Source organism: Sus scrofa, chromosome 5 (genome assembly GCF_000003025.6).
Source record: "Sus scrofa isolate TJ Tabasco breed Duroc chromosome 5, Sscrofa11.1, whole genome shotgun sequence".
Classification (NCBI taxonomy): Eukaryota; Metazoa; Chordata; class Mammalia; order Artiodactyla; family Suidae; genus Sus; species Sus scrofa.
In genome coordinates, this window is record NC_010447.5 from 50888340 (window position 1) to 50899455 (window position 11116).

The 11116-nt window shown below is 40.1% G+C and overlaps 1 pseudogene; it reads left to right on the plus strand.

Annotated features, from left to right (window-relative positions):
* Positions 2568-10871, plus strand: LOC110260585 (annotated as a pseudogene).

Genomic DNA, 11116 nt, shown 5'->3' on the forward strand with positions numbered 1-11116 from the left:
GATCCCTGGCCTCACTTAGTGGGTTAAGGATCTGGTGCCACAAGCTGCAGTGTAGGTCACAGGTGCAACTCGGATTTGGTGTTGCTGTGACTGTGGTGTAGGCTGACAGCTGCAGCTCCAATTTGACTTCTAGCCCAGGAAACCTCCATATGCTGCAGGTGTGACCTTAAGTAGAAAGAAAAAAGTAAATAAAAGTATGAAAAGAGCTCTTCCATTGAGAAATTTTATCCTCCTTAAAAAGTAACTTTCATAGGCTCGAATCCTTGCTTCAAAGCCCAAAACGTTCAGAACTGCATGGAAAGTAATGATTTGCTTCAAAAATAAATTTCGAATTTGCTAACAAACAAAAAATGCACCACATCCACAAATAAAACCTCCAGCAAACATCAACACATAATGAAAATTTTAAAGGATTAACTTTAAAATTAGAAGCAAGACAAAAATCCCGATATCATCATTTCTCTTCACAGTATGTAGGATGTCAGAACCAGTAAAATAAGAAAGAAAAAAGAAGTCAAAAGCATGCAAAATAAACAGGAAAAATCAACAGCCATCATTGGATAATAGGAGACATAGGAAACTCAAAAAATTATATAGATAAAATAATAGAACTATTAAAATATTCTAACAACGGAGGTGTAGATAAGACTATTAATTTTTTTTTTTTTTTTGGTCTTTTTGCCATTTCTTGGGCCGCTCCCATGGCATATGGAGGTTCCCAGGCTAGGGGTCGAATTGGAGCTGTAGCTGCCGGTCTACACCACAGCCACAGCAACTCAGGATCTGAGCTTCGTCTGCAACCTACACCACAGCTCACGGCAACACCAGATCCTTAACCCACTGAGCAAGGTCAGGGATCAAACCCGCAACCTCATGGTTCCTAGTCAGATTTGTTAACCACTGAGCCACCATGGGAACTCCAAGATTATTAATTTTTAAATCCATATTGAAAAGTTAATTTTATCTTACACACTGGGAACTGACATTTAGAGTATATAACTTTTTAAATTACCACTTAAAAATCAAGGAGTTCCCATTAAGGCTCAGTGGAAATGAACCCAACTAGTAGCCACGAAGATGCAGGTTTGATCCCTGGCCTTGCTTGGTGGGTTAAGTATTCAGCATTGCCGTGAGCTGTGGTGTAGGTCACAGACATGGCTCAGATCCTTCATTGCTGTGGCTGTGGCGTAGGCCAGTGGTTCCAGCTCCTCAACCCCTAGCCTGGGAACTTCCATATGCTGCAGGTGTGGCCCTAAAAAGCAAAAAAAAGAAAAAACAAAAAGAAAAGGAAAAATCAACAATAAAAAATTTGGGGGTGAATAAAAAAATCTTTGCAAGATCTCTAAGAACAAAATTATAATACTTTACTGGAAGGTATGTAAGGTGACTTAAATGAGAGATATACCATGTTCATGACTTACACGAACATATATTTATTTAATTCTATTCACAGTTCAATAAGGTTTTATGGAACATTAAAAGCTCATTTTAAAAAAATTATGGCTGCAACCTCAGCATAGGGAAGTTCTTGGGCTAGGGATTGAATCTGAGCCATAGCTGCGGCAATGTTGGATCTTGTAACCAACCCACTGCACCAGGGATTGAACCTGCAGCTCTGCAGCAACCCAAGCTGCTGCAGTTGGACTCTTCAACCCACTGTGCCAGAGCTGGAACTCCTAAAAGCTCATTTCATTTATGCATATTTATTTATTAATGTAGATTAATGAATAGGGAGATGGACAAATATGTGATAAGGCAACATAGCAAACATTAATTATAGACGCTAAGTAGTGGGTTCATGAGTACTTGCTATAAAATTCTCTCAACTTCTTTTCATTTTTGGAACTTTTCATAATAAACCGTTGGGGGAAGATCATTTGGAGAACAGCTACATATAGCCCAGACATGCCTGAAAAGGAAGAACTAGGTGCCTTACTACATAGGAAAATTTTGAATAAAAGTTATAATAATTAAGAGAGTGTAATATTGGTGTGGGAACAAGAAAATGAATCAACAGAATATAATAGAAATCAAGCATTTATGGGAACCTGATTTATTTCAGAACTGACATGACCGACCACTGGAGAAAGGATAAATCATTCAATAAATGGTACCAGGAAAATTGGTATGCATATAGTAACTAATTAAAATGTTAACAACAAAATTTTAAAACTTTTAGGAAAAAAATCAAGAGAATATCTTTTAAATATCTTTAAGTAATCAAGGCTCAAAAAGATATGTAATAAAACTATTTGCAAAAAGAATTTAAAACAAACAAGATAGGGGAGTTCCCATCGTGGCTCAGTGGTTGGCGAATCTGACGAGGAACCATGGGGATGAGGGTTCAATCCCTGGCCTCGCTCAGTGAGTTAAGGATCTGGCGTTGCTGTGAGGTGCGGTGTAGGTCGCAGACGCGGCTCGGATCCCGTGTTGCTGTGGCTCTGGCGTAGGCCAAAATAAGATAAAACTATATTTTTAGGGATACTAAAAAGATAAGCAAAACATTATTAAGATTTACAAAATTGATGGAGTATTTTTCTTTGCATGCCAATAGCACTCTTGCGAACATGGTGAGTATTCTTAAAATACACTGGACTTTCTGGAAGAAATGTGGCAGCACCAACACCACAGAACGACACAGTACAAGAAGGGCAAGGATCCTCTGTATGCCCAGGGAAAGCAGCCCTGCAACAGGACTCAGAGTGGCTATGGAAATGAGGTTAAGCTGATTTTCTGGGAAAAGGCTAAAACTACAAAGAAGATTGTGCCAAGGTTTGAATGTGTTGAGCCCAATTGCAGATCTAAGAGAATGCTGGATTTTCAGAAATGTAAGCCTTTTGAACTGGGAAGAGATAAAAGATGTAAGAGAGAGGTCCAGATCTAAGCTTTATCCGTTATTATGAAGGCAATAAAAATTTGAGATTATGTTCACTTCATTTGGTTGCTTTGGTCTTCAGGGAGGGAAATAAACTAATATCATCAATAAAAATCCCCCTGTGGGAAAATTTACGCTTTAAAAAAAATGTATGGAGAGGAGGGGTGAACATACATTTTGAAAGCAGCCCATCAGAAGAAGCTACAGGTGTAGCAGCTGTGATATATATACACTGGGTGATATATGTGAATGTTTATTTTTATTAATATTTATAGAATTGGATACACACTGTCTTATATTTGATATAATATACGAGTTAAAAATTTTAAGTCAGATGCAGTTTGCTAAAAAGTGAATCAAGATAAGATAAGCAAACTGCCTTAGAAATCTTAACATTTCTGTATCCCTCAACCTTATAGGGAAAAAGCTGCAACAAAGGTGACATTGCCTTGTACTGTGCTTTAGTAAATGTCCTAAAGCTTTTATGAAGCATAATCTTGAAGCTTAAAAAGCACACAGGACTTCATGAAGTTCCTTATTATTACCCTTCTCAAAATCTATGAATGGCAGCTAAGTATGTCTTTCTGTCTCAGGAAAAAGAGCAAGGTGAAATTGTGACAAAATATATTTCCCTCCCTCCTTCCTTCTATCCTTTCTCTTTCCTTCTGTAATAGTTTTAGTTTTCTAATACTGCATAAAAAATTATCAACACACACACACAAGCTTTAAGCAAAACAATTTTTTTTTGACAGCCATACCTGCAGCATATGGAAGTTCCCAGGCCAGAGGTCAAATCGGAGCTGTAGCTGAGGCCTACAACACAGCCACAGCAATACTAGATCCAAGCCACATCTAATACCCACACTGCAGCTTGCAGCAACACCAGATCCTTAACTTACTGAGCAAGGCCAGGGATTAAACCCACATCCCTCACAGACGCTATATCCAGTTCTTAACCCATTGAGCCACAACAGGAACTCCCAAAACAAATTTAGTATTTCACAGTTTCAGGTCAGGAGCCAGGTCGCAGTTTAACTGGGCCCTCTGCTCAGAGTTGCCAGGGAGAGAACAAAGTGTGATCAGGGCTGTGACCTCATCTGTGACTTTTCCAATGTCTTTCAGATTGTTGGCAGAATTCAGTTCCTTGTGGTTATAGGACTAAGGTCCCAGTATTCTTGCTCAGGGTTAGCTGGGGGGTCATTCTTAGATCCTAGAGTCTGTCCTCTGGTCCTAGCTACATGGCACTCCCACAATCTGCAGCTTACTTCTTCAAGGCCAGCAGGAGGACCTCTCTCATGTTTCAAATCTAACTTCTTTTAAGGGTTTGTTCACCTGATTAGGTCAGGCCCTTCTAGGATAATCTCTCTTTTGAGTAATACAAATTCAACTGACCAGGGATCTTAATTACAGTTGGAAACCGCAAGTTATTTAAGATGTCTGAATCATAGAGTGGCAGTGAGTGAGAGAAAACTAAAGGAAAAAAAGCTAAGTCACATAGGACTTTGTAAGCCAATTATGGAATGTTCCCTTTATTCTAGCAACAGCTAGAACCCACAAATGAGTGAAGGTTTTTAAGAATATAAACATGTTAGAATAGTCAGATCTGCATGTTAGAAGAATGACACTAGGGGGTGGTAAGAATAATAAAGAGGACAACTGATTTGAGCAAGTATTTGTGGAATGAAAGGGAAATCTGTGGCAAAATAACTCTAGAAACTGTCCTCAAAATACACAGCATGCTGTCAGAAATGCTTTAATTTGAAAATCAATTATTCTGCATCTATTCCATGGCCAGGAACAAGGCCTACATACAGGAAAAAAGTCATATGTCCTTCCTCCTCTAGCCTACCACAAATATATACACATGGATTTTCATAAAAGAGCTGAAACAGAGGAAATTCAAAGTGCAAATGAGAACAACATTTAGGGGAGAAGTGCACTGCAATCCATAGCACATCTTCATCTACCCTTGCCAGGTACAGTAAAATTTCATTGCTAAATGTCCTTGAAGTTAAAGGGATACAGAAAATTTAGCCATCGTGTCCACGGGACAGATTGTTCAGGAGAAGAACAAATCTTCCTGATGGTGAGATTGAGTAAAACTTTTCCCATGGATCCTCTGTTATTTTAAGTAATATACCAAGTGTTGAGAAAAGTCAAAAGAGAGGAGTGACCAAAGCACAGTTGGGTTTGCTGAAAAACATCTCCTGATGAAGGGGGGAGAGAATATGGCTCTTCAGAGAGAAGGGGCACATCCTGGTCATAAATTTATCTCCATTTGATTCCTTCTCATTCAGTGTGTCAAAGGGCTTGTGATTGGAGTATCCCATGTATAATAAATCACCAACGTCATCTCTTGATTGACTTGTAAATCTTGGTCCTTTTCAGGGATTAACTACTCGCTAAATTCATTTATCAAAATTAAAACTATGTTTTCAGAATGTTGCCCTCTAAATCCCAGGAAACTCTGAAAGATTAGCTTTTTGCAGATCCTTCCAGACCTAATACCAATGGGTGATATCAATGCAAGTGATTCATAGGAGCGCTCTAAGGTCCGGGGGAGATGCTGACAGACATTTCCCCCATGTGACGGAATAAGTCATCTTCTCATCCACCTACAAAAACACACACCCTGGATACTCTCCACACTAATGGAACGCTTCCAATTATTTAGAATGCCCACAGGAATTCTGTTTTGCATTAGTACCAGAAGTTTTTACAAGGACATCAGACCTCCTCAATGCTGTAAAACAGAATTTTTTACCTCAGCTTCCTTTAATCATTCTAGAAGCAACCGTAGCATCTGCAGAATGAAGGTCAAATCCAGAGTGCATTAGTCATAGCTTTTTGTGATGCTGTTTTGAAAAAAAAAAAAAAAGGCATTAGCTAACATTTTTATCCCACTGACCCCTGTGCTGAGTTGTATACAGCCTATATACCCACCACAGAGAAGCTCTCTTCTGTCTTCTCTCTTCTTCATCTATTTACAGCCTATGGTTCTATCACGGGGCCTTAGAGACATTTCATCCAAATATCCACATTCACACAAAATGTTCTGACACCTTCCCAGTACAATCCTTGACATTTTCCCTCTCCTCCCTGAGAGGCGTGCGCTGTGAACCTACTCCTTCTTGCAAGTGAAATGGCAGCTAGGCTCATTAATGGTTCCCTCAGATCCTCTACCTCCTTCATTCCTCAAAACAAACTCTTTGGCTCCGTTCATAACAGGTCTAATAACACTCTAAATAAAGTACCACCGAGACTTTGGTTCCCACTAAAGGGTACAGGTTAGACCCAGGTGGAGGTATAAAACGACACGTGTCCTATCAAAGTATTCCCAGATTCCCTTAATGACACTTTATGGGACTGTTCCCTTTGAATCCTTTAAACCAGTGGCGAGCAATCTTTTCTTTTTCCCTCCGGGGCTACTAGTTTACAATATAATCATTTAACTGGGGATCACACAGCTTATGCTAATGTCATTCATTTTATAAGCATCTGGTATAGCTAGCATTACTGAGCATATGCGGTTACTATGAATTATGTGAAGCAATTTTTATGCATTATTTCCACCAATCTTTATAACAATTCTATGAGATATGTTCAATTACCAATATCCATTTAATAAGGATATTAATACATAAGGAGACTGAGCCACAGGGAATGCAACTTTTTCAAAGTCACTCAGCTAGTGAGTGGCCCGACCAGGAGTCAGACCTGGTCAGTCTGGCCGCAGAGCTTGAGTGGTACTCACTGACTTCCTTCCCATTTACCATTGTGTTAAGCTCTTCAGTAGGTCCTAGAGCTGCATAGATGGATGAGTCATGTGGATGCTAAAGGCAATATTTCTGCCTCACCTCCACCTGGAGCTTAAATTTGAAGAAAACCATGTTATAATTTATTATAGAGTTAAGAACAGAGTGGTGATCCAGCATGGAGAATGCAACAGCTAACTCTGCCTAGAGGATTGAAGAAATCTTCCCCAGAAGAGTGAAATTCAAGCTATAAACCTGCTAAAGAATATCCAAGGAAAAACAGACAATAAAGAACAGTGTTAGAAAAGGGGATGTATCAGGAAAGGCAAGAAGCTTGACGTGACAGCATAGGACATGGGACAGTGGGGAGAGGAAGAGGAGAAGAATGACAAGAAACTGAAAGCTTAGTTTAGACCTTAATTGCAGTGCTAAAATGTCTGGATGTTATTTTCAGGTAACGAAGCCAATTGCTTTTAGGCAAAAGGATGAGTAACATTATTAATGTTACTCTTGAGCGGTTTTTTTAAAAAGGTATATTAGCCAAGTTAAAGTATGGATAATGGAGTAGAGAGAAAGACCAGAGCAAAGGCACCTGTCACAATAGCAGAAGCCATCACATAAATAAAGACTGAGCCAGACCAGTGGGAAGGAAAGGCCAGAACAAGACACGTTGAAAAATCTCTTCTTTACTGCCATCTTTCATACCATATAGTTGCTTAATTTTTTATTTTCTGTCTCCTGCTAGACTGTAAGTTCCATGAGAGCATGGATTTCTGCTGAAACTCCAGTGCCCAGGACACTGCCCCACAGAACCTCCGTAAGTATATTCAGAATAAGTGAAGTTGGGAGTTCCCTTCATGGCTCAATGGTTAGCAAACTCAACTAGGATTCATGAGAATGCAGGTTTGATCCCTGGCCTTGCTTAGTGGGTTAAGGATCCAGTGTTGCCATGAGCCGTGGTATAGATCACAGATGTGGCTCCAATCCCACGTTGCTGTGGCTGTGGTGTAGGCCAGCAGCTGTAGCTTCAATTCAACCCCTAGCCTGGGAATTTCCATATGCCTCCACTGAGGCCCTGAAAAGCAAAAAAAAAAAAAAAAAGAATAAGTGAAGTTAATTCAAAGGAATTTAGGGATTAGTTGTATTTAAGAGATGAGAGAGTTAAAGCTTCTAGCTAAGGAAACTGAATGGATGGTGATAGAGATCAAGAATCCACAAGACAGGAGTTTCCATCGTGGCTCAGCAGAAACCAACCTGACAAGGATCCATGAGGGTACAGGTTCTATCCCTGGCCTCAATCAGTGGGTTAAGGATCTGGCATTTCCATGAGCTGTGGTGTAACTCGCAGATGCAGCTCAGATCTGGCATTGCTGTGACTGTGGTGTAGGCCGGCAGTTACAGCTTCTGATTCAACCCCTAGCCTGGGAAACTCCATATGCCTCAGATTCATCCCTAAAAAGACCAAAAAAAAAAAAAAAGAATCCACAAGACAGCTTTGAAGTGTCTACAGAATTTCAGACTGATATATGTTGAAGGCTGTTTAACATTTGGAAGTGGAATGCCAGGGTTTTAGAGATTTTGGAATCATCAGTATAGAGTTAGAAACAACCCCAAGGAAGTTCCAGTGGCACAGTGGGTTAAGAATTTGGCATTGCTGCAGCTGTGGTGCAGGTTGCAACAGTGGCACAGGTTCAACCCCTGGCCTGGGAACTTCCACATGAAGAAAAGTACGGAAATGTTGAGCAACCACAAAATTTAAGAGATAGTATAACCCAGAAGGACCCTTATGAGGTCTTCCAAGGACAGACTCTCCCCAACCCCCGACCCCTGCCAGCCCATGTCCTCTGCTTGCCTCTTGTCTGCAGAAAAACTTTAGCCAAAAAATAAATTTAGTCCAAGAAGGGAGAAAATGCAAAAAGCAAAGGGAAATAGTCAAATGGGACAAAATACCAATAGTTCAAACATTAAGCAAAGCCAAAGATTTTAGTTCTACCTCACAAGCTATAGATAATATCCTAAGCCATTTCCTTTGAGCTGTTTTGCAAATACTGAAACCCCCCACCAGGTAGAAGAGGTTAGCTACATGATGACTAGACTGTAGCTGTGACATGAGCTGCTGCATCTTACACAACTAGGAACTAGGAACAGACCAACCCTGGAACTGAAGATTACTTTGCTTAAAACAATCAAGATGACAATGATCAGACCACCAAATAACCAGTTTTAAGATAACTATCAGATCTGACTGTGCTGTTGTGTACCTAGCCCCCTCTCTCTGCCTACACACCCCTGAAATTCCCTTCCAAACTCTCCTGCTCCCAGATTAGCAGTTGGGAGTTGGTTCTTTGGGACATGAGTCTACCTTCTCCATTTGCTGGCCTCTTGAGTAAAGCATCCTTTCCTTTTCTACCAACACTTGCCTCTCCAGTATTGGCTTTTGAGCAGAGAACAGCCAGACCCAAGTTCAGTAATGATTGGAGAGCCAACAAGAGAAATAAAGAAGAAACAGTGAGAAAGCTAAGAGGAAAACTGGGAGAGTAAAGTGTTTTGAAAACACCAGAGAGGAGCGTCATTAAAAGGAGCCTGGGGATGATCACTTGTTCCACTAACAATATCTGAGTAAAATCAAGTAAGATAGAGGATCTTTGTGCAGAACAGAAGTTGCTCAGAACCATGAGGTAGTCCTTGCTAGGAATTAGGCAAGGGATTATTTCAGGATTGTGAGACTAGAATGTAAGGACCAAGAGAGTCATCAATCTAAGACAACGGAGAAAAGGCATATGCACACTATTGTATATGAAATGGATGGTCAATGGAGACCTGCTGTATAGTACAGAGAACTCTACTCAGTATTCTGTGACAACCTACATGGGAGAAGAATCTGAAAAAAATGGATATGTGTCCATGTGTCCATAGCAGAAATTAACACAACATTGTAAATCAACTATACTTCAATAAAATCTTAAAAAAAAAAAACACACAAATGTCACACTGAAAAAAAAAAAAGATAATCGAGAAAAGAAAACTAACAGAGAACAGGGCAGGAGATGGAAAGAATTCATCTCAGAGTTTAAGGAGCATGGTCAAGGTGAAACAGAGGAAAATAAAACATTAGATACAGGAAAAAGGATGATCTGATCTGTATTGATAGTTCACCTGAGGTTGGCTACTTGTGCCACAGAGTGTACAGGTGTGTAATTTCCTCCAACAGGGTTCAGAAACTCAGTATAGGAACAAAGGAAGCAAGTGGTTAACTTTATCTTAAATTTTTGTAGAAAATTACAAAATGCCCCACTACCCATTTTAAAAATTGATAGCAATCACAAAAGTCTAGACTGTAGGAAATTATAGGAAAAACAACCTTATGCTCTCAACAAATAAATCCCAAGTTGAAAAAGAGAGAGAAAAAGAAAGCAGGAATCTGTATAGTGAAAAACAGTAAGAGAAAGAGCAACCCATGACAACGTGGGGACTTATTTGGATACTGATTCCAACAGACAATTTATACAATAACATTTAAGATTGGCTGGGTAGCAAAAAAGCAAAAAACCAAAAAAACAAACAAACAAACAAAGGACTTCATGATGTGGCTCAGGGGAAACAAACCAGACTAGTACCCATGAGGACGTGGGTTCAATTCCTGACCTTGCTTAGTGGGTTAAGGATCCTATGTTGCCATGAGCTGTGACATAGGTCACAGACATGGCTCAGATCCAGTGTTGCTATGGCTGTGGTGTAGGCCGGGAGCTGCAGCTCAGACTCTACCCCTAGCCTGGGAACTTCCATATGCCTCAGCTGTGGCCCTAAAAAGCAGAAGAAGAAGGAAAAAAATTGGCTGGCGGGGGGGGGGACATTGGAAATGTATGAACATCAACTGCAATTTTTTTTTTCTTTTTTGGCCACTCTGCAGCATATGGATTTCCCGGGCCAGGGATTAGATCCAAGTCACAGTTGCAACCTACACTGCAGCTAAATTCCAGTGGCAACTGGGGATCCTAAACCCAGTGTGTGGGCTGGGGATTGAACCTGTGTCCCAGTGCTCCCAAGACACTGCTAATCCCATAGCACCACAACTGGAATATCTAATTTTTTTTTAATGCCCCAAGGCCTATGGAAATTCCTGGACCAGGAATTAAATCTGAGCCACACCTGCAACCTAGCTGTGGCAATGCCAGGTTCTTTAACCCACTAAGCTAGAGGGGGAACTCCTGAAATTTTTTTTAATAATAAGGAATTATTAACGTTTTTTGGAGTAATATTGGCATCATGGTTTTGTTTGAATGCTCAAGTATGAGAGCTGGATACAGACATACTTACAGATGAACTTGGTACAGAACTGGAGCTTGCTTCAAAATATTTTGGGAAGCAGGAAAGTGGGTGGGGATACAGGTGAAATAAGATTAGCCATGAATTGATAGCTTGGCTGCTGGACAATAGGGATTCATTGTACTATTCTACGTACTATCATATAAGTTTCAATTTTTCT